The sequence below is a fragment of the Pelecanus crispus genome, chromosome 13 (assembly GCF_030463565.1).
Source record: "Pelecanus crispus isolate bPelCri1 chromosome 13, bPelCri1.pri, whole genome shotgun sequence".
NCBI lineage: Eukaryota > Metazoa > Chordata > Aves > Pelecaniformes > Pelecanidae > Pelecanus > Pelecanus crispus.
Window position 1 is genome coordinate 8,020,619 of NC_134655.1, and position 24,933 is coordinate 8,045,551.

Consider the following 24,933-nt stretch of genomic DNA (forward strand, 5'->3'; position numbering starts at 1 on the left):
ACATTTTCCAACTATTTTCTGACACTGTTTGGATATGTTTCAGGTGGGATATAGAACGGGCTGAAAATTAGATACAAAATTGAGTGGAGACTTCCTTTCTCATGTCATATATTTCATTAAAACTTGCAATTTTGAAGGAAAAAATAGTGAGAACAGTGAAAATCCTGTGTTGTCCACGTCACAAATCAAGTATAGACTGGTAAGAAAGAGCCAATGCAGAAGATTCCTGCTCATCTGAAATCTGTGAATCTGCTTTAGTCAAATAGACTGAAATATCAGGCATAGTAAACTTTCCCTTCAAGTTTCTGGGTGAGCAAATAAGGGCTCGTTCATGCCGAGTGAAATACAGTGCCTGGCTATGACTGTGGCCAGGCAAAAGACCTAAATTCATGAGCTTATTCCCGAGCTGTTCCTCACTAGCTAAATCCACAGTGTCATATGCTCAGAATGTATGTGAGTATCTCAGCTTTCAGCATGCCAAGAATTAGGCCAATATCTGCTTGTTCTTCTGTGTATAAGCACTAGGCACTGAATACATTGCAGTACTCCGAGCTATCCAATGTAATGGGATTTCCATAAATTTTTTTAATGCAGACTTCAGAAGTACAATGTTTAGCTAGTACATCAAATGGATCTGACTGTTTCCCAAAGTTAAGGGCCTGAGGCTGAGCAAACAGATCATTCTTAGATGCTGTAGCATCACACAGGGACAATGTAGCTCCAAGAGCAGTAACAGAAATACACAAGTGGTACTGAAATGAGGTGTGAAGGAACTGGAAAATAAAATAAAATCCCAATGTGCAAATTCAGACCATTTGCCTCTGATCCTACGTGAGAAGTGTTTATACTTGGACTGTGTTTGATGCTTAGTGACGATGAGGCACAGTATGACAGGAGAATTAGGAACCATGAGAAGATTGGATGCACAGCCACTTGTGCCTCTGTCAGGCTGGCCCCTCTGGGTTACTGCCGGTACTGTTAGTATTATCTCCAGCCTGCTTCACTCCACCTCTGCATGGAGGTGGGGGTGTTTTGCCCAGTGCAGACTGGTAGCATGCACAGGACAAGTTTGTCAACAGGGTGAAAGTGATACATTTGCCAATCAAACAAAATTGATTAAAATGTTTGAAGAGCTACCCAAACTTTCTGAGTAGGTTTGGCCATTTGTTGTCATGGCAGCTTTTATTGACTGGCCTTATTGTAATGTCTTGCCTAACTGGACAGCTGTAAAAAATATTCCATGGAGGTGCTGAGTTATGACTCTTTTTGTGTGAGTTGAGGTTTCAAGGATGATTCTCGTTCCATTTGCAAATGCTCCAGTGCAAGAACACACACGCAGAAGTTTCTCCTCTGATTGCTTATTTTGGAATTACATGGCTTGCTTTGCATTAATGAGGGCTTTCTAATCTCATATAAGCAGTCTTATTTATGGACAAGCTGTGCTCCGTGGATCTTTCCTCAACGAATATAAGCAATGAGTGGAATTGGACTAAATGACTTGCTACAGCATCTTTTTCTGCTTGTTAATAATGGTCTATCAATCACTGCTAAACAAAAGCTTATGAGATAGCTGGCTACCTTAATGTGAATGTGAAGTTTGCCAGCTCTTTATTATCTGTGTTATGTACATCATAGCAATTTGTTGAGTTATTCAACTGGAGAGAAGAATTTTATGGTAAGCATAAGGATAGAAATATTAGAGCCAGGGTGTGTAGGAGCAGGATACAGTTAAGTGTTATGTCAGTATACAAGTTATTAATTTGAGGTTACTTAACACAAGAACACTGAAAATAAACGTTAGTTATATGAGAGGGTGTTTTTGGTGTGGTTTTTTTTTTTTTAGGGAGAAGAGTGTTTTATTGAAAAGTCAGAATTTTTAAACAAACATTCGAGGTGCCTTTGTGGAGGCAAATAAAATCTCTTCTCTGATTAAGCTGTAAGGTGGGGGACTTCTTTGAATATAGAATTTTAATCATAAAGAACTGCTAAGTATGACATGAATAATATCTGCTGTGACTTTTCCTGGATCTCTTCACTGACTCTATCATAGAAATCCAGTCAAAACGTAGTAAATGTGAAAACCAAAGGTTGGAGATGACTGGTTTTTGTACTGGAATATGGCTGATGTCTCAAGTTGGAGTGAGCTAAAGCTCATAGCAGAAGCAGAGGGACTAGGTGGAACGTGGACTCATTGTTACTCTGTTGAAATAACAATGTAGTTACAGGAAATAGGGATTATTCTCAAAGAAGGGACCAAGGGAGGAGACAAAGGAAGCTATTGGGGTGTTATCACTGGAGATGGGAGTCTGAGAGATGGGTGAGAGTAGGAGTAGGAATAGCCTTTCTGGAGGTAACTGTTGAGGTAACATGTATTCTGTTTCCTTTTTTATTGACTGGACATCCTTCCCATGGAAAAGTCTCTAGGAGGGGTAAGATGATGCTGAATGTAGCATCCCCAAAGAAGGTGACAAAGAGGAATGTAAGCAGGGAGTGGGTCCACTTGATTCGCTGTCACTGCCATCCTCTGTGGTTTTAGGCTGTATTATGATAGGACTCGTGAATGGAGGGATGCCTGACACCTGCAGTGCTTGCCTTCTGCTTGGGTCAGAATATCATGAGTGGTCAGAAGCACTTGTCTCTCTCATCCCACTGGCTGCCCACTGGGTTGATGAAATTAGTCCTCCTTGAATGGAGGGCTGAACTACCAAAGACCTGAAGACAAATCCCATAGCTCTAAGTGTCACTGGGATTTTCTGGCAGTTCTTGATGCTCAGCATTTACCTGAGGATGGAACAATGAGATCTATAGTTGAAATCAAAGAATGGTGCAAGCCCTGTCCCAGTGATGGAGTGTCTCCTTTCTTGTCCATGTCTGTCTTTGCTTGGCCAAGGGCGGACTAAGCCTTACATTATACTACTGGGTCCATCTTGGCTATGGTCTTAATACCCTGAATGTTAGTCCAAACTGAATAGTGGAGGATGTCTGAAGCTTTTATTTGGTTGAGACCTGGGACCTCTTCTTTGATTTATCTCTTGAATTTTCTGAATTTTCCTCCTGGGTGACCACTTCTAAGAATATTTAGAGTTTCTTAATCCTGGAAGTTTAAGAAATTCACACAAATACGGGTAGTCTTGGTATAAAGAGGGAAGAAGTGGAAACCATAATCTAGTTTCCCATGAACTGGAGACAATTCTTCAAATTACAGAACCTCTGGATTTTGGGGGTATTTTTGCCATGAGTCCCAAATTGTTGACCACCTCTGCTAGGTTGTGTATCTCTTGAAGATGAAACCAAATCTAAAGTAAGCATTCATGTTTGGTTATTATTTTATTTTTGATGCTCAATTTAAACAGCTAGAATTGTGATCTAAACATTAAATTAAAACCTTGGCATCAATTGGATCGTGTATGTCTCTGAGTGATTGCTTTTATATTAAGTGGTTTACATGAATGCTGTTATTTGTCTTGAAAGCAGGTTGACATGCATATTAATGAGGCCAGGTGTTAACCTCATGCTGTCTCTTTCCAACTAAGAAAATCTTTATATTAACTTAGCGGGTTTTACAAGTATTTCTTGTAATAATTATATGAGGACACTTTGTGCATCATAATGTTCCAACATCACAACTCTCTCATTTTATTCTTTCCCTTCTTCTGAGTCTCTTGCTCAGTTGTAGATGAATCAAACAGGGAGTGATAGCAGATATAGTTCAACATAAGCTGAATACAATGATATTGAGAAACCTACCAAAATATCAATAAAACCAAATAAAGCACTGAGAATCCCAATGGAGCCAGTGCTGTCTAGCCCCAAAGAAAATCTTGGGGTATTCCTGGCTCTCCTTGACTACCTAGCTTCATAGCTGGTCAGTCACTGACATGACTTTCCTTATTTTCCCTAGCACCAGCATATGGTACCAACTCATGTGGAGTTGAAAAGTGTTGCATTCAGGTTTGTGAGCTTGCAGCATGGATAGCTTTTACTTGTGACCTTTTATTTTAAAGACAGGTAACACTTGCAATGATTTAGCATGTTCTTGGACTTGCTGGAGCAGGCTAGGTAGTACATACAGCTAATCCTAGGAATGCAAAGACACGATAAGGTTACAGAACTGTAATTCAACTGTAACACCTGCAGTGCTGACTTCATCCTTTGCTTGCACATGAGGTCTTTTGGAGGCTTCTAAAGGTTCATTTGCCTCAGTTGGAAGGCAGAATTCATGTGTGTTGAGTGAATTCTACAGAGTTAATGCTCGGTACAGCTCTGGCTTAGCATGGTGAGCTTTTAGTTAGCAAAGGGAACAAGGAGTAAACGTGTCTCACATCACTTATGTCTTGCTTGAGAAGAGCTGCTTGGATATTGGAGGGACATAGAAACAGGAGGAATTCTTCAAAATCTGAGCCACACAAAGCAAAACTAACTTCTGAGAACCTTAGGAAGAAGGCCCATATTTCATAAATAGACCTAGCCCCTGTAAGAGTTCAATCTCAATTGCTTTGCATTTTGGGTTCTAGTAGACCTGTGTGGTTTTACTCTGCTTGTGATACCTGATTATTCACACATATCACAGTACTTGCCACAAGAACATAATTTATCTGTGACAGGTTGATCCTTCAAGATGCTGGATTTCATGCCCCTAATCTGGTCAACAACTTTGGTTCTAGTTCTGCAGGGGACTTAGGCATATGCTGAGTATAAATATATTATGTTCAAGTTGAATAAGAGCCAAAACGCTTCCCATCTTGCAGGTTTATTCCCAGGCCAACTAATGGTTCATAATGGGCATATTAATCCCTGCTTATGTAAAGTATTTGGATTGCCCCTCTAGAATAAATATCTTGGTACACTTACATCCAACAGAGGCTTAATTGTAGGTTTTAAAGGATCAGTATGAGAAGTATGGAAATAAATATATCTTTAAAAAGAAAAAAAAATGTAATGGTATTACACTTACTCAGTTCAATTTATTGCATATTGCCAAAGGACACTATATATAGCAAGTGTATGTACTCAGGTTACAGAAATAAATTGATTTATTAGTGTTGCTAAACTGAAATGGATGTAAAACACAAAAGTATTTTAACAGCGAGCCAAGATATAAGCAATGAGTTATGAATTATGTTTTTAAAAACATGGGGTTTTTCCTTTTAATTTGAAATTATGAGCTCAATGAGCACTTAGCTTTATTTCCAGTGTTAGTTACAGGTACTAATGGCTTCACTTATATTATGCTAAATCATTACATTAAACTCTCACTCAAGCAAATCTTTTCATGGGGAGTCACTAGGAGTTCTTCTTGTGTAAGGGGACAGGACCAGAATTTACAACATATGGGAGCTGCCATTAAAATGTTAGCATCTCTTACTGGGTTGGGGTGTCAGCTGCTGCCTAGAAGACAGGGGTTTTTTACTATCGAATGGGGTGAGTCTATGTAAATGTTTTGATAGAGAAGATCCGGCTGTGAAGGTGGTCAAAGAAAGAGTAGAGAGCAGAAGGGCTTTGTGGAAATAGTTGATGAGTTTTTTCAATGGCAGGGGGGAAGTGCTTGTCTATTTTTGTCAATGTTTTGAAAAATGTCATCAGCTCTCAAGGACTGTCAGCAGGTTTGTGAAGCTGGCACATTGGAGGGTGATAGAAAGAGAGCATTTGGCCTGTTCTTCTCACCTAGAAACCCTGCTCCTCTCGCCAACCCCCCGACAGCTGAGATTTCACTTCTTCACAAGTCTGTGAGAAGGGAGGAACAGAACCAGACCTGGAAGGGGCCTGCTAAGGTCTGGGCACAGGCATGGGCACAACGTGCAGCTGCCTAGGGCAGGAAGAAGCAGAGCAGGCGGTGACCACTCTGCCTGCTCTGTTGCACAAAACTCCTGATGGACCACTGGCCCTTTCAGCCCCACAGCAGGAAGGGGATACTGACTCTCCAGAGCCTGTGGTTTGCATTAGAACACATGTGGCATTTTCTTGTAGCATCAGGATGTAGGCATTTCTCTTGAACAGAGATCCTCTGCAGGCAGAGCAAGCAAAATTTGAGGCCTGACGGACTTACTGACATGCAAGAGCAGAGTAATTGGTCAAGTCATGTACCGCAGGCATAGGGATGTCTGAGGTGTGAATGTTCAGATATGTGGTTACCCCAGAGGGCAAATTGGGGCTTCCCAAAAGACTGGACTTCGGTGCATTCTGCACAGCTTAGCACGTGGCTCAGTGGCTCTGGTAGGAATGTGTGGACATGTGGCAGCTGAGCTGGAGATTTTTCTGGCGTTGAAATCCATACATAAACTACAGCTGTTCCTGCTGGAGAGCTGGAATGTGCGATGCCCTGGACAAAAGTGTGTTTAGTATGGAAAGAACATGTTACTAATTCAGCTGGCTGTTCTTGACTTAAGCTGAAGCTCTGTGTCATGACTGGGATTTCCTCTGTGAGTCCAGGTTTTCAGGGAGGTCTGTGTGTAACCAGGGAGAATCCAGCAAAACCTGCAAGAACAGAATCCTTTTGCTCTAAAATTATTAAGCTAGTGAGAGCCTGTAGGATGGCTCAAGGACCCAAGGGACAGAGCAGGAAGGAAGCAAGAAAGCTGATGTAAGCTGTGGCCAAGGCAAAAGGAGCATGCTAAGTTAGGTGAAAGTACAGTTGTGTTGCCTTGGCTGCTGCAAGCTTGAAAGACTAGCAGATCAATGTATCCCAGCTGGGGAGGATGAGGAACAAGTAGACTTGTGAGTGGGCTTGTGAGGTTTGGAAACCAGCTGTAATGGGTATAAAAGCAAGAGTTTATCTCTTGGATTTGTAAAGCTCTTACAGCTCTGAGGACTAGATGAGAATTTGAACTTTTAGAAAGACTTGCGGAAAAAAGAAAGGTTTTCTGTGAATGCAGTACTGCTACTAGGAGACAGATTTTTTCACTGCTGGGGCAGGAAGTCCTCAAGGATGTGGCTACAGAGCTAGTTGGGTCCATTACCCTTGAACTGATTTTCCCCAGCCCAGCTCTGGCAGAGGTTGGGATGTTGATGGGCCCTTTGCAGGCAAGCAAACAGGTCCTAAGCACTGTCAGGCCCGGTAGGTTCTCAGGCTCCATGGAGTTGAACTCTCACTGTCCTGGGCTTGCAATGTCTGAGAGAATAAAACCTTCACTACAGACAAGTTATTTTTTTCTGGGGGAAGTTCTTGGATGGGATTGCTCATCACCTGAGTACAAAAAGACCCCACCACTAACTTCCAGAGTGAAAACAGCTGTTCACCAGGGTTTTTTTAGAGAGGTCTCCCAAATTTATGCCTGGCTCCTGATAAAGTCAGTGAAGTGCTCCTGATACCAATAGTAACCCATGCAACTGGCCTCAGATTTGCACTGGGGCAGCTGTGTGTTGTATATGGTCCTCAAAAAATCTGTTAAACTAAAGCATGGCATCTCTGCGTTATTCCTTAGAAGCCCACCTTGTTCTTTGTGAGGTATTTCTTTGCTATAAATCTCGACCATTGAGATGTCTGTAGCTGACACTGGGTTTTGAAAGACAGCAGAGACAGGTTAGGCCTTTCTCCAGAAATTATTCGTGGTTGAGGATGGGGAGAAGAAACAAATAGCACATACTAAATGTGGGGGAAACTACACAGACCAAGGGATTCACTAGCTGGTGCAAGAACACACACCCAACCTAAAATGCTTTCAGATGTACTGGCAAGTTAGTATTATCACTGATTTTTACTGTTGCCCAACTTTTCTCACTGTATAACTCTGCTTCCAATTGTCAGTAACTTTTCCATCCTTTCAACATTTGGTTGAAATTCCTTCACCTTCATTCCACCTCGGCAGTGCTTGATTCTTTTAGGGTGTTACGAGTGTGTGTAGTTCTCTGGATATTGAGTTAATCACGTACTTACTGTCACTCCACTGAAGTAATCAGAAATGAAGTTATCCTTTAATTATGGAGAGAGGTGTGCCTTGTCAATGCTTCATTGAGCCTTGCATTGCTGACATTGAACCTTAAGGCTGCTGGGAATGTCTTATTCAGAATGCCTTGGGGAAGGATGCTGGTTATTTTTATAAATACCCTTCATTTCTCCTGCTTTTGAAAGTCTTCCTTTTACAAAATATCCCTTCTCTGTAAAAAACCACTAAGTGGCCAGCCAACAAAATTCACTGCCATCTGCAGTTTTTAAGAAGTGGCTGAAAGCGTGGTTAGTACATGAGTTCCCAGGGGAGCGTCACAGGGGGTGAGGCTGGTGGGGTAATTGCTGACCATGGGTAAGAATAAGGGTGATTGCTTGGAGGAATAGTAACAAGAGATTGCTGCTTACAGCCATCCAAATTTGTTCTCCTTTGCATCTTGGTAATGAGCAATTAGGACTTGCACAGCAGCTTTATTTGTTTGCCCTGGTTTGTTCAATGTACCAGGGTTAGCCTTGTCTCCTGCCTTGTTATGAGTTCTTGGAGTTTTCACGTAGGTGCTGCTAGATTTTTGCTGCCTTGGAGAGTTCGGAGGAGCCTGTTAAATCACAGTATGACTGCAGAAGAGCTGGAAGCAGCATAGTGAGGCAGTCATGAGATCTAGGACAAGGAGACTAGCTTTATGGTATTAGCCCTCACTGGAGGGTATAGCTAAACTTCCAGCTGTGGCCAAGGTTGCTTTTGGGATGACAAGGCCCTGCAAAACAGGCTTGTGGTCCTGATCCTGGATCAAGATGGAGATTCCTTTGTTTGTCCTGCAGCAACTCCATGTACAGTGACAGCCATGGAGCCATTTCAAAAGGTTGGGATTTACACAGAGATATTTTGCTTTGAATCAAGGTAAATTTAACTAAAGGCAATTTTCAAGCTGGGAAGTTCTGATTAGGATTAGGCCCAGTTTTTCAAGCCCGGTGTTTACTATAACTATGGTAGAATACCTTGGATAGTTCTTGTATGCCATGTGAATGCTTGAGCCTCTGAGCTGTAACGTCACCATACACCCTACCTCTAAGTGGTATGTAAATATTTCCTAAAGAGAAGAACAACTACAATAGGAGATTGCATATAATCAGGCATATAATGCCCGATTTTTGTTTAAAAATAATGTTGCAGACTTGAGGAGTAATTTCTAGCATTGATTACAAAGTGGACCATTTTCAACAGAACTGAGTTTGTCCAGAGAGATCTTGGTGCTTAAAAAACTATCCAGATAAACAGATTTGAAACCCTCTTCTGAGCTGGGTAGAAAAAAGATATGTCTCCAGGTTTTTCTTTTCTGTCTAGTTTTTTCTTTCCCTAGCTGAATTAGCAGATATGATGTCTTGCTGGTTTTGTGATAGTGTGCAGCTGGCAACTTCTACTCTTTGCTGTTATTTGAAATACTGCAAAGTGAAACAAAATCATTTGGGGTTGAAATGAGTAGTAGTTCAAGTCAAAACAAATTGTTACCATTTATTGAATATATATACACATACACATTTATATACATGTAAAAAATATTTTATAAAATAATATTTTTTTAAAATAAGTTGCTTTAGGTCTACATAAAGTATTTTTTCTCTCCCCAGCTGAACCACTGGTCTAAAAAGATCAGTTATTCACACTTCTCTATTGGTGAAGGATGTTTGCCTTTGTCAGATCATCAGGTTTGTAATGAAATTGTAGTATACTGTAATAGCTTCTCTTTGACAATTCCCCTTTAGGGCTTTTCTTTACCAGGTCTCTTAGAAACCTGACTTTTTAAGTTTAAGGATCCTGTGTTATCAACTTCAACCTGGACTATAAATTCACCACATAGTTTTACAGCAAAAACTTGGATTTCAGAAAGTATCTTAAGACATCTGCCTTGCTTCCCCTTTAGGCATATTTGGTTTCTCCTCTGACTCAAATCAGAAAGAGTGGGGGGAAATGTCATAGTTTCTTCTTCTCTTCTTTTTTAGTAACCTTTTCATCAAACATGAGGAGCTGCATGTCTTTGTGCTTCAAATAGTGTTATCCTTAGGCAACAGTTAAGTAGAAAAATGTGTTTCTGCCTTAAAAATCTTATCACCTTGCTTTCAGATTCTTCACTTTTCTTGTATCTGTCTGTCTGTGTATCCTTTGTGACTGGGCATGTACTATAACAACATTATTTATGTAAAGTACAGGAAAGAGCTGTACATTAAGAGTTCAAAGGCAGATTGTAATTCAGTAGAGATCAGGTGTTTCTTTGATTGCAGCTGGTTTGAAAAATGAAAATGAAGTCCAAATAATCATAATTTCCTCCCCTTAAATATTGTGAAAAATAGAATAACATTTATGTTTTAGAGATTGACTTTTTTGGTTTTAAATCTTAAAAATACACTTAAACAGACATGGCTAGTGGGAAACTTTTTTCCTAAATGTGTGGCTTCCAGTTACTTTGATACAAAGAGGACATGGTCCTGGGTGTATTTCTGCCTCTGCAGGGAAAAAAACAGGTTAAGAGCTCTTGGGATACCAGAGGCCTCCCCAGGCCCTAGGTAATGGAGCAGTCTTTGCTCAGATGCAGCTGGCTGGAGACTCAGTCGGACTTGAATGACCTGAATGGGAAAGCTATTTATTTTGCTTCTCCAATCTGCCCTCTGAGGAGAAGGAGATTTTCTTACACTGCTTGGGTCTGAGTAAGGGCTTTGTAGGTTCAGACATCTCAGGACACCCAGGGGTGGTGGGGCTGTGAGGATGAGGTGGTGAGAACAAGCAGGATGGAGTAAGAGGACTGCTGGGCAGTGAGCTGGGCTGCCGGAGGAGAGCAGGACCCTGCATCTCCCCGGTGCTGAGCAGGGTGTGAGAGGAGGGGAGAGGGGAGGAGATGCAGGTGTTTCAGTAATTTTTTTTTTTTTTTGTCCAAGCCAATGGAACACTGATGGGGCTGATTCCAGTGGGGGCCATTTAGGGTGATGTGGGATGTTTCACATTCCAGGTGATGTTAATGGGGCCTGTGTACCTGATTGAGAGATGATGGGACACCCCATCTTCTCTAGGTTTATCTACCTCCATTAGCGAATCAGCCCCCAGCAGGGCAAGCCCAGAGAAGAAAGCAGACATTTCTCCTCTGGGGCAGAGCCGGTCCCCAGGAGATTTCCCTGGCTGTTGCTAGAATAGTGGTAGATCCCTCCAGTCTCCAGCACAATCTCTGTGCATGGTGGGAAGCCTCCACTGAGTGTGGCCAAAGGTTGCACGTTTCCTGCCACGTTCCTCTGAATTTTGCCCCGTGGCTGATGTTGAGGGGCAGTTTTTTCCTCCAAAACATGGGGTAAGACTTCCCCTTGGTAAGCAGGTACTAGGCAGGAATCCAAAGTAGCTGGCAATGCCTCAGTACTGCGCATCTTTCTGATAGAGCTTTAACACAGTACGGAGGAGGGTGACAACTGGGTACATACTGCACCTGGATTGTCATCACTCCTTGCCCCAAAACTAAGGACTTTTGCCTATGAATATCAGAGCAATACTGAACTAAGGAATCATTTAGCACTGAGAACCTCCTGCTGCCCCTGTTTCTCCATTCCTGCACCAAATGAGGAGTTGTCTAGCTACTGTATGAAGGTACCATGAAATATTGAATCAGGGAGGCAGTCCTAATGTTCCAGCGGGTACTGTAAGCAGCACAGCAAAATGATTAATGAGACCTGGCCCTAGCTCTGTCAAAGCCAGATCTGTTGGGCTGCATAGTTTCTTCTTTTTTTGAATATTCTGCTCAGCAGCATGTTGCCATACAGACTCATCAGCAAATGAGTAGCAGATGGAGCAGTGACACATTTTATCTTGCAGCAGCAGGGACATTGTATGTGCTAGGAGAATTCAGATAAGTTAGTTTCATGCGAAGTATGTGATGAAAGAAAAGCTGCTGATCCTTTTTCTTTCTCTGCAAAATTGCAGATGGACAGAGAGGAAAGTGGTTGTCTCAAGCAAGGCAGTAACAAAGAATGAAATGTTCAAGAAGTTAAAATTAAAACCCCTGCTATGGCAAAGGGGTGCCTCTGGTGCCCAACTGTTACACCGTGGCTTAGTTTTTGTTTCAGACAGTATCCTTTCAATCAGGGGTTTACAAATTGGTGGGTAGAGCTACTGTTCTTTAAATGCCAGATGCTCCCTGTCATCAGCGAGCAGTTAATCCATATCCTGGGCCTTGTATAAACTGGTTCCTGCACCCCTCATAATATATAGCAGATGAGACATTATAAAGGAAAATCTGAAAATGAATCTGAGCTGAGACTGAGTTTCAGGATTGTTTGGTTCCTGGGCTCTGCCCACTTATGCCCTTTCCTCCTCTAAGCTCCATGCACCATAATGTCTGCTAGGATACTTAGACTGGAAATTGCTGATTGTGAAGTTCAAGCCTGAGGCTGGATCCTGAAGCTAACTAGACTGTGAGAAAGAGTAAAGCAGACACTACAAAGCAAGGTCTGTGTTTGTCCAGACAACATCTAACTCTTGAAGATGCAGTCATTGTCTGAGGTGTGTGTAGGGTTTAACCTGTGATAGTCCTTGCAGCGAGATTTTTTTTTTTTTTTCTCTCCTCTATTAACAGACATGTAGGGGGATGCTTTCTGCCTGGTTTATGTGGGTAGTGCTTCCCTCTCATTTTCACCCTTCTATTCATGCTGCATCCAGGGATTTGGCAAGTATTTTTTCCCAATGACTATATTGATCTATATGGAGAGAGCATATGCAGTTGGCAGCATGCTGTGTGCCTTGCTGTTTACCAGATACAAGACACATTCATAGATGTCAATTTGCTGTGGCAGTGCTATGCAGTATTGGCGGATTTGGGCCAATGCACCCAAAAAATGTCTCAGCCCTCCCAGAGTCTGATTACTATTGAGAATGAAGAAAAAGATGTGACAAGGTACTGGTAGCAGCAAGGAATGGGTCACAATAACCCAACTTTCAGTCCCTTATCCCAGTCCCTGCTGTGTCTTCTACAATAATTAATATCCTGTTTCAGTGCATGATGTAAGACATAATTCAATAGTCTGTTCTCCTCACTTGCCCTATCCTGTGACATCCTTCATGCACAAAGGGCTGTGACTTATAACAATAGATATATTGGGAACCATGTGCTGGTGTGCAAGGTATGTCACGCTGTGCAGGGAGGGAGATGCTGGCAGCCAGAGTCAAGCCTGACACTTCCTGGATTTGAAGGCGTGACTGCACTGCATCACCAGAGTCTGTCTGAAGTCTGCCGTGTGAAACATGGTGGCTACCAGGAGAGGACAGAAGGTAGCAGGAGTGGGGCACGCATGTCAGCTCTAAAGCTTCCCAGACGGTAAGGATGCCATGGTGGGAAAGTGCTTACCCCTCCAGCCTGGAGTCACAAACATTGGCCAAACCAAATTCCCAGTCCTGAATCCTTTGGGACAGAGGATCTTTAATCATCTACTGCTGATCTTTCTGCTGATTGTGGTCTAGTAAGAAGTAGTTGGATTTTTTTTCATAGTTGAATGCTTTGTTAAAGCACCCAGCTCTGCGCACAGACAGCAAAGTAGCCAATGTGCCTACCAGACAGACACACAGGAATGAGCTTAGTGACCATGCAAATTAATAGTCCTGCTACAGCTAGGCAGAGTTTAAATAGATGTTTTGCAAAGAACCTCAGGCCAGCTCTTAGCAGCAAATAACAAAACTTTCCTGAAGAAAGTCTGATCTATGTGCTAGTTATGGAGTTTTGAGCGCTTTTGGAATCAGATTGGTTGTTATTTAAAAAGTTGGTGGAGAGGAAGAGACAGTCCTTTTTATCCACGTGAACAAAGTTTAGAGGTACTCTGAGATATACTTGCTGCTCCCAAGCCCAGATCCTCTACTAACTTGTATTCTGGGCAGAGCTGCTGAGATTTCACAGTTGTACCAGTGCAGCAGTTCACTGGGTTACTGCTTCCTTTTTCCAACTCCACTGGTGCCAGTGGCCTGTCCACAGTGTCTCTATCTATATTAGTAAATTTAACCCTGCAAGGGAACATTTATGGGACATGGTTGTCTCCACTGGTACAAAGCATCACTCATGCATCTTATTCCCCACAGTGATGCAAATGCAGAATACATGAGGGTGTTGTACATTATAAAGATTTCCTCAGAATCCACTCAGGTCCACTGCCTATGAGAAGTGCGACTCTTCTGAGTGCACACCAATGAAATTTTCGTGTTGCCCCATCATGTGTGCTTTCTTCTCCCTTCTTTTTTGAGGTGTGTGTAGATATGGACACAGATCTGCACTTGTGCACCAGCAAGTGATCAATATGACGTTCAGATATGAGAAAATTGGAAGTGATCACCTGTCAAGGTCATTACCTTGAGGTGTGTGAAGGACATGTTTGAGAGATCTAGGTTAAGAACATATGCTTTTGTGTGTGTGTTCAGTCCCTTAAAGAACAAAAGAAGGAGTATTTATTCACACTTTGTTTTCTGAATTTCAACTGAAGAGAATAATAGAGCCAATCTGACCTCCTTTTTGGTAACGTGCAACAATGATGCTCTAATGACAAGCACATAAGTCCAGATATTTTCTGCTCTCCTCTCTCTTTCCTGAAGATCAAAGACTGTCTAATGACAGCCATAATAAGTCTCCCACAGAGATCGAGCTGCAGGTTTTAGTATTTTGCCAATTGAAAACAATCAGACTTTTTACTGCAGGAGAGAAAGGGAGGCAGAGTGGAGCAAAAGGCATTCTGACAACAGTCAGCAATTCTGCAATGCTCAGATGATCTGCTGAAATACTGGCCTTGTCACACCTGGCTGGATTGGGCAGAGCTGTAACAAGAGGACTTGTTTTCCCTTTGAAATCTTTAGGTTTTTCTTTTTTTTTTTTTTTTTTTTTTTGTGAGAGAGAATAATGAGGCAATTGTTAGCACATAGAGGTTTTACGCCAGAGTAAGGAAGATATGGGGGAAAAAGCTTTAAATTGCCCCTCAATTACCTGGTATATTCTGAGAAGTCATTTCTGAGGCTTCATTCTGAGACACGCATTCAGTGTGGTCAGGGAAGGTCTCCCTGTGCACTTCAATCACCAGCTAGTCTTTTCCGGGACATTGCCTTTCTGGTTGGATCATAGATGCAGACAGCCTCACAGAGCATGAGTGTGGGAGGAAAAGAGGGTGCTGGAGGCACACATTGTTGCTCTTATTTATTTGGCACCTAGTGGCTGGAGACCTCCCTGATACGAAGAGCTCCATCATGCTTTGTTGCTTACAAAGTGGTACCTGTGCTCCTCACAGCCTCTAGGCTCTTCCTCACTGAATGCTATTTTAGACTTCAGAGTTGGGGGAGCTGATCTGAGCAGTGGCAGGTCCTCATCCTAACAGACAGGGCAGGATGAGGGATTTGTACGCCGAGGTGGGGTCTCACAGGGAAGAGAGCAGGTGCCCTGGTCTTCAGGGAGAGTGGCAGCTTCTGGGTGGTATGAAGAGAGATGCGTGTGCCTTCTGGGGAGGATGGGGAGGTTGAGGCTGGTATAGAATCATAGAATCATAGAATGCTTTGGGTTGGAAGGGACCTTGAGAGATCATCGAGCCCAACCCCCCTGCAGTAAGCAGGGATTGAACCTGTGAATTTGGCGTTATTAGCACCATGCTCTAACCAACTGAGCTAACCTGTCACAAATGACCGGAGGGATGGGAGTGTGTGGTGTTGGTAAAAAATAAGGATGATTTGACTTCAAGCAGTAATGGCCTGAAATGCACACTTTACTGAAAAAGCATCAGATCTAAAGCACCATGAAGTGCCCCCTGTATGAGGACCAGGGTGTGGGGGGGAGGAGCATGGGCCGCATAAGGCTGAGGCAGCCTGAAATGGGTCTGTGAGCTGTCAGTGTGGCACTTAACTGCAGCTGAAGACTCCAAGGTGGTGCCTAGTGTTTTCATCAGTGCTTTGCAACGGACTTCGTGCCAACTTTATGGGTAGATAATTAAAATATCAAACAGCAAGGTGCTTTGCCCAGTCACCAACATAGCCAAGGTTACAGCCTTTAGCTCCACGGTGCCAGCCCCATGCACTTCCCCATTGGCAGCACTGCTAATAGGCGGTCAGTTCAGGTTTAAGTGCATGGGATCCTCTTGTGTTCTCCAGCATGCAGAATGCGAGGCTGCGCACAACAAATCACACTTGTCTGAGCAGATGGAGGGGCAGTCTCCTTGCTGCCACCAGGAAGTCTCCAGAGTTAACCCAGAGGCATTGCACTCTCTCATCTCTTGTGCGTTACAGGCTGGAAAGCAAACCACTAGAAACCCTCCTCTGATCATTATGTCCTACGTGCAACTCCTTAGTTAGGCAAAACTCTCACCAAAAGACTTTCTTCCTTCCCTTTCTTAGTGTAGCCTGTCCCACCATCTGCTGGGGAAAGACAATTTGGTAAGTGATTTACAAAAATATGAAGAGGTCCCTTTCTGCTGTTCATGAGTAACTCTCCTGCAGTGCTGTGGTGTCTTGAATCCTCTGCAAAGCCAACTCCTAACATTGTCACTAATGTCTCTGGCACAGTTGGGAGGAATGAAGGATGAGCTTTAGCTGAACATTAATCTCAGATTAGTCTGGTTTAGTGTAAAAAAAAAAAAAAAAGGCAATTGCATAATTTCTGAAAAACAACAAGCGACAGAAACCTATTCGTTTAGATGTAAATCACTTTAAGTGCTGCTCTGGGTTGAAATTTAGTTGATGTTAAATTTGTCAGCTTAAAAATGCAGGGGGAGGGTGGGGAGAGAGAGATATTACAGGACTGCTTGCAGAACTCTTTTATAATCCTATATATTTAGAATGAAGTGAAATCCTACCTTGTGGTAGTACTACAGATTTGTCTGAAGGAAGAGGAGGGAATATTTGCCTTCCAGTGCTTGCTTTGAACTTCTGAGCTTATTAGAGCCCTGAACCAATATTCAGTGCAATTTCATTACCATTTGAGTGAATTTGGATTTTTCATTCAAAGTGATTATTTCCCTCCCTCTAGCTGTCAGAGAGATTCTTAAATACCCTTTTGCTCCAGACTGCTCAAAACATTAGTGGAGCTTTGTGAAGTTTGGACCTGCTACTCAGCACCGGCTTCGTTAATCTTTTGGTTTTCTGACAGATGCTAACTAAAAGCAGCTGTATGTTAAAACTTTCCTTTAGTGATCAACACATAGAAATATTAGGAACTGGGAGGAATAACACAGAATATATTATGTGCTGTGAATGTATAACTGAAACAGATAAAATAGCTAGAAAATACAATATAAAACTGCAGCTTGACATGATTCGTTATAACGTTTGAGGAGTATTTAACAGTTTAATTTTCTTAATGATGGTAAGTGTTTGTTCTGAATATTTCTAATAGATATTCACAGAGAATATGAAATGTAGCATTTTATATCCAAGGCTGGAATTAATTTGTACAAAATTCCTCCAGTAAAAAATAGATTTCTTTAATACTCCAGGCACAGATGCTGCCGATTCTTTAGAAATTTCCATGGTTACCAGGAAAAATTGTATGTATTATGAGACAAGTCTAATAGATCATAGAGTTAGTCACTTAAACCTGCAGGAAACACATTTATTAGGGCTTAATCTGTATTATTAAGCACTCATGGGGAATTCACTATTAAAGCATAAATCACTGTCATTGATGATCTCTAAAAAGCAATGCATGCTGACTGTGATCTCTTAATCTTCACTGCACAGAGAGCAGGCAAAACGTAATTTCTAGGTATGCGCGGGTCCAAAATGAAGCCTCTTGGGAGTAGTCCGCATGGTCAGTCCTTGCCCCAGGCATCAGAAGTGCTTGCTTTTGGGTGAGTTTCTCAGTTTGCAGAAAGGCTCGGCCATAAGGCAGCGTGTGGGGCCAGGGGCACAGCCTGGTCAGCGGGGCAGATGTGCTGCGGAGCCTGCCTGGTGGCTGCAGTTAATCACACAGGGGGTATGTGGCAGCCAACGTATCTCTTCCTAAACACTAACGTCCTCTACCCTGTGCTGCACGTGTGATATGATACCTAGCCACACAGGGGGTGGGCACGCCAAAGCCTGCCTAGAATGTGCCTCCATCAACAACCAAGTGCTGTTGCTCATTATCACTTGATCAATGTGGCAGGGGACCCTGGCGTTTGGATGTGTGAAAGGCAGGCTTTTGGTTCAGATATTCTGGGTTGAGGGAGACTGTGCAGTGTGAACCTTACTAAATACTAAAACACACCTCCCTGGAGCCAGGGACTCGTGGTTGGCCTCACAACACATGCAGCATGTTGGATCTGTCATCGGCCCTACAGCTAGGGCGCAGCAGAGCCTCTTATGGATCATTCTGCATTATAAAGTCATCATTTCAGTACTTGGAAGGCTGGGGCCTTATTCCATGAGATTTTTGGCTATGGATAACAAGCAATTTTTAACCTAGGTGTTAATGAAGTAATGCATGTCTTAATAAATGTATTTGCTTGGAGGCGTACTGAGCTCTGGTCCCCCTGGACTTCTGTGTGTTCGGGAAGAAGTGATTTAACTTTTGAGTATGAAGAGGGGTTTACAAGAGTAAGAGGCTGGACACTACTAGGCAGTAAGTGGCAGTGTGAGCTAAGGACAGGATGCTTTGACCGGTGTGTCCTTTTGGACAGCCTTATTGGCAGGAGGTGGCTCCTCTTTGACAGCTGTCAAGGACAGCATAACTGAGAAAAGCCTTAAAATTCTGCTTGGCAACAAGCAGAAATCTTCAAGAGGGGCAACATGGTAAATACTTTGCTGCTGGTCCGTCCTGAGGGGTGGAGATTGGCGTGTGCATCATGGCATTCAAACAGCACCCTGAGTCATGTTTGAGTTCTGTCCGTTAGGCGTTTTATATAAATCTTTCTTCTGATAGCAGTTTGATGTCATTCTTGTTTGTTTTAATACACTGTGAATTCAGTTCTCAGTTGCGCTAAAGTATTTTCCCCTTCTTTGACAGCATGTCAGATGCTACAAAGTATGTTCATATTAAGTGCTCTTAGTATTGTCAGAATGACATGAAGTGTCTCGGTTTCAGTAAGGAGAAGGTCTTTTCTTGGTGCAACTTGGTGCTCAGAAGTCCACAGAAGTAAAAGCTGCTGAAGTAAATGTTTCTTTTCAACAGTGTCTGGAAAATAAATATCTAGTGTGATCACCAGACTGTGGCTGTAATTTACGTTTAATTCTCCCACAAGATCCAGGGAGACAGAGACTGAAAAGACTATTAGGTTATCTGCAGTCTTTCATCTAGAATCTTTTCCTTGACTAATAGTAGGGTTAAAATCAGTCTGTTATTCCTCCTCTACACACATTTCCTACAGTCTTATTAAATCTTCTTTTAGATGGCTTTGAACGGAAAGGATAGAAATAATTATTTAAAAAAAAAGGCTGATTCAGAGTTAGAAAGTAAAAAACTATGTAATGTTAAAAATAGATGCAGACCCCTGTGTCAGTCTAGTTTCAGATCCAAAGCTGTACTTCTACTCTTGCATCTTTCAGAAGAAACACTTGGTTTAGCCTGGTAGGGATGTAATATATTGACATCAGTGGCATGAGTATAACTGAGATGAATTTGATTCCGCTCCTCACGCCACTTCTTTCTTCAATCTATATTTCACTTGAGAAACTTGATTTGGTGTCAGACAGAGTTACATGTGGTAAAGGATCCTGGCGTTTTATTGCTCCTGCCTAGATGATATTACTAATGTTTCAAGGAGTGCTGTAAAGCACAAAAGCAAGACATAAATCTCTAGAGGTAGCCTAGCTGCTGTAAAACTATAAAATAAATGTGAAGCTTTTGCATTTTCTGCAATGATGTTAGAAAAGAACTTGACTGATTGACTGCTAATTCTGCTGATTGAAAATGGGGGACAGATTAGTATTAGCCCGATGAAATCTAACAGGCAAGCTACCCCCTTGTTCTTACAGTTGTGCAATGTAATAAGGGAAGAATAGAAGGAAGTAACACATGCCTAGTTTTTTTGAGCTGACACTGGGCTATCAGTTAGAGCTGGCCAAAAGGCAGATTTTCCATGTTGTAAAACAACTGTTTTTTAAATTATATTTTGTGTCAGTTTGAATCAGACTGCTACCAAATATTTTGACACTTCCTGTGAACTGGATATCCCGGCAACGTATCATTTTGGAAATGCTGAAATATGTCATTGTAAATTTTACTCCCCTTGGTCCACATTGCTTTTGGGCAAAATGCGTTTCTCTTTTTCAGTATCACCGCTGCTGACAGAAGCCATAAAACAGGCAGGAGTAGTTGGGGGTCTGGTGATCTGGGGCTTGTTCTGTGCACCGTGCTCTGAGCCGTGGGCCCCGTGGGCTCCTAGGTGCCTGCCAGGCACGTGTCAAGGCAGTGCCGGTGGCGGCTGAGGCTGCGCTGCTGGTCTCTTCCCCGGCTACCCTTCTTGCAACCCTTTACTCAAGTTGCTGCTCTTGCTGGCTCTGGTCTTGCCTGTTTGTCATTCAGGACCCCGTTTTGTGGTAAGGAGTCCTGGTTTCCTGAATGTAGGCCCATCCTCTGCATACATACTCAGTGTCACCTTGGCTTGCCATGGTCCTTGGTTTCTGTGGCCGACTTGCTCAAGTACACTGAGCAAGTTCCTCGTACCTCTGCACTTAATTGCGGCCTAGCTTCAATCACTGGATCTTCTCCTTAGGTTGTCCAAAGTCAGTCAAACCTGTTCTGAAAAATGTTTTTTGACATCATCGATAGAGAGTATTCTGGATAAAATTGGTTTCTACGGGAAGTTTCTGTCCACCTCATTGTGTGCCATTTCTAGGATTGCTTTCAAACCTACTCTACTTTTGGGAAACTTTCTTTCCTGTGGACCTTGTTCCTTGAAATCCCATCTCATCTCAGCCTCAGGTTCATCTTCTGTGCTTTGTATTATTTGCTTGGATGTTTCCACTGACATTTTAGACTCCTTTAAGAATTAAGGGCTGTGGTACACATAGTTCTGCTTTCATTAATGTAGGTATTGCCCTGACCTTGCTAGGTGACCTGCAAAGTCTGATTTCCATGACATTATCATCTCCACTTGTGCCCATCTGAAATGTTCAGTCTGGCACATATTGCAGCTGGACCTAAAAGGAAGGTCAGGAACTGTAGCCCTGCAGTTGAGACTGAAATGTCTGAACAGATGGGTGCTTCACTTCCCCTGACTGGTTCAAGGCAGAGATGTTAATTCCTTACTTTCCTGGACATGCTTGCACAGCTTATTTAAAAAAAAAAAAAAAAAAAAAAAAAAAGTGAAAACCAAACCCAAAACCCAAACCAACAAAAACACCCAGAAAACATCCTAAAGTGATGCTTGATTACTTTTGGCTCATGCAATGTTAATTACATTGGCTGGGTGGTTTGCAATCTAAAAATTATGATCCTCAATCTTTAATGAGAGACATCCCTGCCAATGACAAAAAGCAGGGAAACTGTTCCCAGGTTGGCAGATAATGGCAGGTTGACTTAAATTCTCATAAGTTACTGAAGAATTCTAGTGCCAACCTCAAGTCACGCTCCCCATCCCCAACAGCCACCATGCACCATCAACTGCCTGGCCTGCAATGTATGCCAAAGGCACTAACTCATCACTAGAAAAAAAAACATTATATTTGAAAGGGAGTTATAAAATATTATTTTGCACGTTATTCTGTTTTCCTTTTTCATTTTGTTATGTGTTAGACAATGTTGCCTGACACATTAGTAATAATCACTGTCAATGCTTCACTAATTGTGTCAGTCTCTTCACAGGAGAAGACACTGTAATCTTGATAAGGTGTTTCAGAATTGCTGCTGATGATTTTAAGGCATGAAATCAAAGTATTTCATTTACTATAACACGATGCCTTATATTCTGAAAATGATGACTTTGTGAATACTGTAAATGATACGAAATGGGGAATTAATTTTTCCAAATAAAAAGGGGGATTTTTCCATTTTTTTCCAATTTGCTAAAGTTGGTAGTTATGCCACAATTGAAATGACATAAATGATCTTGATCAAAGTAGTGCTTTCCAACAAAAAAACCCTTCCAATAGTTTCAGCACTGAGTATTTCCAGGAAGTTATATAGCTGCACAGAACAGTTTTGAGTCACTAAAAGACCAATTACTTCACCTCTGTTTCCTCTTTGAACCAATGCCAGAGGTCGGCAGCGTGCAAGGTATAAGAGCTAGTTGGCTGGAGCTTCATGTAGATAATACTGCAATGTAGCTGGGAGGCCGGGGAAAAGAGTAGAAATGGCAAGATTTCTCTCTTTCTCTCTTTCCATTCTCTTTTCTCTTTTCTCATTTTCTTTTCATTCTCTTTTCTCTCTTTCATGGCCCTGCCATGAAAGATGGACGCTTGCCATAGGACATGAGGATTTGCTGTGTGGCGTTGTAGCTCTTGCTAAGCAGGTGTTGCTTGATCTGTGCAGGAGTTTGCAGCCATGTCCTTGGATCTGCTCCTTGCTGTCATTTATATTTTTGTTCATTGGAGATGCTGCTGCTGCATTCACTTTTTGGTCTGCAGCCTAAGTTAGTCCAGAAACTGAAGCCAATAACAGTGTGGTGCTGCGTTACTAAGCTCCCTGCCCTTCTAAACACTATAGTGGGCATACTTTTGCTGGAGTCAGCCTCAGAAAAACCAACCCCCAAAACAACCAAGATGACCAACAAAAAAAGCCCCAGGTCTCGTTTCCATTTGAAGATGTATGTGCTTTGTTTCTCTTGGGAGTGGGGGCTCTTGTGACGCTCGGTGTCTTTGGGCTTGTGCGGATCAGAGCACTGCCGCTTTGCATGCAGGTCCTGAGTTAACACAGGTATCTAACCTGGATTAGTACCTGCATAGGCAACAGTGCTGCTGGGTTGATGCAACATTAATGGCCCATGAGCTGTGTAACTTGTCTAGAGTTCTCTGGGTGGGATTTAAGGTATTGACCTTGTTCTTGTGGCTCTTCTGTCTGAGAAGTTGCTCCCTCCCTGTGCTATGCTGTTTTAAAAGAGGATGGCCCACTAGAAGGGGGTCACAATTCTTTGCTCTTAAGTTGGATTGAAAATGGCTCTAGCTTTAAAGTAAGTTCAAGGCACATGTTTTCCATCAGGTCTTGCAGTTACTTTCTTTAGGTACAGTGGAATATCCTGAAGAAAAATTCTTCCCTTCTGTCTGCCTACCTTCCAGAAAAATTTCCTTGGCTCTTTCCATCAGCTTCCCAGACCTGGGCCCCAGTCCCAACAGGGACACTGTGTAGGGGGGACGCTTTGCATTCTGCAGAGTTAGAGCTACCTGCTATTTCCTCAGCTTTAGCAATAAAAACACATACAGTGCAGACAGAAGCATTTAATAGTGAGCCTGAATAGTAGCCAAGTTTAGGAACAGATGTAATCACAGATGAACTTGTTAGAAATTCCATTATTGTATACACCTGCATGCAGGTATCATGTGATTTGTGATAAGCTTTGGATTGGAAGCACTACTCTGTGATTAATAAACCGCAAAGAGAGTGCATACATGTTTTCTTGTTGTTGTTGAAACTGAGGCATGAAATATGCATTTTTTTAAAGCAGACACTTGTGTGTGAAATAAAACTACGGAACCAGAGGGACTGAGATTGTAGCTATGTTTTTATAAGGAGTGAGCTGCTTCTATGGAACAATGTGTAGAGGACATTGTAATGAAGAAGGAATCCAAAAGAGTAAAGAAAATGAACGTAAAAGAAAATTATAGCAGTGTGAAGTGATATGAAATAGAATGAGAGTATGAGGGTATAAAACTTAATGGAGGTTAACATTTGGGCAAAGAAGAAATATCATTCCTGAACTGATGTTGTCTTTCTCTCTCCTTCTTGGCCGGTCTTACCAAACCTGTTGGCTAACACTGACTAAAATGTATTCATAATTAATAAGTCTGTGGTCTGTTTTGTCTGTTGAGTTTGATGTTTGGTAAATTCCTGTAATTCATTAAAACCGGGACTTCAGTGTTTTGTAAGCCCTGAGCCCTGAATCCGTCCTGCTCTATGAGATCTTCTGTTCCCTTCCCGCTGCATTGTGGCTAACTATGAAGGAAGCTCAACTACATCGAGGTTTAATCAGTGTTGCTAATAGATTATAGCAAGCGATCAATCAACACAAGATCTGTCTGATTTACATAAAAACTTATGAGATGTTTTCCACCTCTGGGTTTTTGGGATCACAGTTGCCAGTTGCCTTGTCTGCTGGCTGGGATGTCAGTTCACAGTGACTGGTCTCCATTTGGTTTCCTTGGCACTGCTATCCACTGTGTAGACCTGGCTCACGCTAGTGAAGCAGTAGCCTGCTACACCACAAACCAGCATGGCCTGCTGCTCTGCGGGATGTTGTGGCTCACCTTGGGAAGCAGGAGGGAGACAGTGCAGGGTACCTGCCTTGTCATGGCTGACACAGGCACTCTGCTCAAAGGGAGCTTTTATTTCCTGGAGTTGTCAATCTGGGATATTTTGTGAGTACAAAATCCTCTTTAAAAATCCCAAACAAACAAAAAAATACCCTTAGGACTGAGGCAGAGACAAATTGCAGAAATAAATTACCCAGAGTTAGACAAGCATAAACATTTTTTAAAATGACACAAATGTTAGAGAAGGGGGAAAAGTGCCTAGTTTTGAAGAAGTGAGAATTTGTCTTAAGGGTCTCTGATAATAGACTTAGGCTCAGCCAGGCATGGTCCCAGGCAGCTTCACAGATACCACGTTCCCTCCCTGCCTCTAGGCTGCCTCTCTTGCTCTTCTGAATGTGTTTGGGGACTTCTCTATTCTTCCTCCCTTACAATATTCAGTTTCTTGCTTTGTTTGGTAACTAGGGGAGGGTTTCTTTTATAGCTTACCATAGTTGCTGCAAGCAGTCATTTGCTGAAGGCCTAGCTACAAACACCCTTCTCACCTTTGGGGTGGCTGAACCCTAACCAGCTGTGAGTAGTCCCTTCATGGAGAAGGTCATCCCAGGTTGGAGCAGGTTGACAATCACTGGCTTGGTTCTGTTCTCTTCTGCTGATCTGCCCATCAGTCAGATGGTGTCCTTTCTGG